The following is a 3,669-nucleotide window of genomic DNA, read 5'->3' on the forward strand; positions in this document are numbered from 1 at the left end:
TTAGCACTTCGAAAGTCCGCTTGCAGTTTCTACAGAAAGAGTGTTTCAGAACTGCTCAATCAAAAGTAAGGTTGAACTGTGCTAGTTGTACGCACAGATCAGAGAGAAGATTCGCAGAATGCTTCTGTGTAGTTTTTCTTTGAAGATTTTCTTTTTCCACTATAGGCCCCTTAGGGCTCCGACTGTCCGCTTGCAGTTTCTACAGAAAGAGTTTGGCAGAACTGCTCCATCAAAAGTAGGGTTCAATCTGCTAGTTGAATGCACAGATCAGAAAGAAGTTTCACAGAATGCTTCTGTGTAGTTTTAATTTGAATTTATTCCTTTTTCCACTATAGGCCCCTTAGCCCTCCCAATGTCCGCTTGCAGTTTCTACACAATGAGAGTTTGAGAACTTCTGAATCAAAAGTAAGGTTTAACTCTGTTAGTTGAATGCAGAAATCAGGAAGAAGTTTTTCAGAATGCTTCTGTGTAGTTTTTATTTGAAGATATTCCTTTTTCCACTATAGGCCCCTAAGCACTCCGAATGTCCGCTTCCAGTTTCTACAGAAAGAGTGTTTCTGAACTCCTCAATCAAAAGTAAGGTTCAATTGTGCTAGTTGAATGCACAGATAAGAGAGAAGTTTCACAGAATGCTTCTGTGTAGCTTATATTTGAAGATATTCCATTTTCCGCTGTAGGCCTCATAGCACTCTGAAGGTCCATTTGCAGTTGCTACAGAAAGAGGGTTTCAGAACCGCTCAATCAAAAGTAAGGTTCAACTCTGCTAGTTGAATGTACAGAACAGAAAGAAGTTTCACGGAATGCTTCTGTGTAGTATTTATTTGAAGATATTCCTTTTCCCGCTATAGGCCTCTTAGCGCTCTGAATGTCCACTTGCAGTTTCTATAGAAAGAGGGTTTCAGAACTGCTCAATCAAAAGTAAGGTGCAACTCTGCTTGTTGAATGCACAGATCAGAAAGCAGCTTCACAGAATCCTTCTGTGTAGTTTTTATTTGAAGATATTCCTTTTTCCACTATAGGCTTCTGTGTAGTTTTTATTTGAAGATATTCCTTTTTCCACTATAGGCCCCTTAGCGCTCAGAATGTCCACTTGCAGTTTCTACGGAAAGAGTGTTTCAAAACTCCTCAATCAAAAGTAAGATTCAACTGTGCTAGTTGAATGCACAGATCAGAAAGAAGTTTCTCAGAATGTTTCTGTGTAGTTTTTATTTGAAGATATTCCTTTTTGCACTACAGGCCAGTTAGCGCTCAGAATGGCCGCTTGCAGTTTCTACAGAAAGAGTGCTTCAGAATTGCTCAATCAAAAGTAAGGTTCAACTGTGCTAGTTGAATACACAGATCAGAAAGAAGTTTGGCAGAATGCTTCCGTGTAGTTTTTATTTGAAGATATTCCCTTTTCCACTAGAGGTCCCTTTGCGCTCAGAATATCCATTTGCAGTTTCTACAGAAATAGAGTTTCAGAACTTATCAATCAAATGTAGGGTTCAAATCTGTCAAGTGAATGCACAGATCGAAAGAAGTTTCGCAGAATGCTTCTGTGTAGTTTTTATTTGAAGATATATCTTTTTCCACTATAGGCCCCTTAGCGCTCCGATTGTCCTCTTGCAGTTACTACAGGAAGAGGGTTTCAGAACTGCTCAATCAAAAGTAAGGTTCAACTCTGCTAGTTGAATGCACAGATCAGAAAGAAGTTTCGCAGAATGCTTCTGTGTAGTTTCTATTTGAAGATATTCCTTTTTCCACTATAGGCCCTTTAGCTCTCCGAATGTCTGCTTGAAGTTTCTACAGAAAGAGTGTTTCAGAACTGCTCAATCAAAAGTAAGGTTCAACTCTGCTAGTTGAATGCATAGATCAGAAAGAAGTTTCGCAGAATGCTTCTGAGTAGTTTTCATTTGAAGATATTCCTTTTTCCACTCTAGGCCACTTAGCGCAATGAATGTCTGCTTGAAGTTTCTACAGAAAGTGTTTCAGAACTTCCCAATCAAAAGTAAGGTTCAACTCTGTTAGTTGAATGCACAGAACAGAAAGAAGTTTCACAGAATGCTTCTGTGTAGTTTTTATTTGAAGATATTCGTTTTTCCACTATAGGCCCCTCAGCGCTCAGAAAGTCTGCTTGCAGTTTCTACAGAAAGAGTGTTTCTGAACTGCTCAATCAAAAGTAAGGTTCAACTCTGCTAGTTGAATGCACACATCAGAAAGAAGTTTCGCAGAATGCTTCTCTGTAGTTTTTATATGAAGATATTCCTTTTTCCACTATAGGCCGCTTATGGCTCTGAATGTCCACTTGCAGTTTTTACAGGAAGAGAGTTTCAGAGCTTCTCAGTCAAAAGTAAGATTCAACTCTGTTAGTGGAATGCACAGATCAGAAAGAAGTTTCACAGAATGCTTCTGTGTCATTTTTATTTGAAGATATTCCTTTTTCCAATAAAGGCCCCTTAGCGCTCCGAATGTCTACTTGCAGTTTCTACAGAAAGAGTGTTTCAGAACTGCTCACTCAAACGTAAGGTTGAACTCTCCTAGTTGAATCCACAGATGAGAAAGAAGTTTCACAGAATGCTTCTGTGTAGTTTTTATTTGAAGATATTCCTTTTTCCACTACAGGATCCTTAGTGCTCCGAATGTCCGTTTGCACTTTCTACAGAAAGAGTGTTTCAGAACTGCTCTATCAAAAGTAGGGTTCAACTCTGCTAGTTGAATGCACAGATCAGAAAGAAGTTTCGCAGAATGCTTCTGTATGGTTTTTATTTGAAAGTACTCCTTTTTCCACTATAGGCCCCTTAGCACTCCGAATGTCCGCTTGCGGTTTCTACAGAGAGTTTCAGAACCTCTCAATCAAAAGTAAGGTTCAACTCAGCTAGTTGAATGCGCACATCAGAAAGAAGTTTCGCAGATCGCTTCTGTGTAGTTTTTATTTGAAGATACTCCTTTTTCCACTATAGGCCCCTTAGCGCTCCGAATGTCCGCTTGCAGTTTCCACAGAAAGAGTGTTTCAGAAATATTCAATCAAAAGTACGGTTCAACTCTGCTAGTTGAATGCGCACATCAGAAAGAAGTTTCGCCCAATGTTTCTGGGTAGTTTTTATTTGAAGATATTCCTTTTTCCACTATAGGCCCCTTAGCGATCCAAATGTCCGCTTGCAGTTTCTACAGAAAGAGTGTTTCAGAACTTCTCAATCAAAAGTCAGGTTCAACTCTGCCAGTTGAATGCACAGATCAGAAAAAAGTTTTGCAGAATGCTTCTGTGTAGTTTTTATTTGAAGATATTCCTTTTTCCACTACAGGCGTCTTAGCGCTCCGAATGTCCACTTGCAGTTCCTACAGAAAGACTGTTTCTGAACTGCTCAATCAATAGTAAGGCTCAATTCTGTTAGTTGAATACGCAGATCAGAAAGAAGTTTCACAGAATGCTTCTGTGTAGTTTTTCTTTGAAGATATTACTTTTTCCACTATAGGCCTCATAGCGCTCCGAATGTCCACTTGCAGTTTCTACAGAAAGAGTGTTTCATAACTGCTCAATCAAAATTAAGGTTCAACTCTGCTGGTTGAATGCACCAATCACATAGAAGTTTCACAGAATGCTTCTGTGTAGTTTTTATTTGAAGTTATTCCTTTTCCCACTATGGGCCTCTTAGCGCTCCGAATGTCCACTTGCAGATTCTACAGATAGAG

Source organism: Hylobates moloch, unplaced genomic scaffold, assembly GCF_009828535.3.
Source record: "Hylobates moloch isolate HMO894 unplaced genomic scaffold, HMol_V3 SCAFFOLD_13, whole genome shotgun sequence".
Lineage (NCBI taxonomy): Eukaryota > Metazoa > Chordata > Mammalia > Primates > Hylobatidae > Hylobates > Hylobates moloch.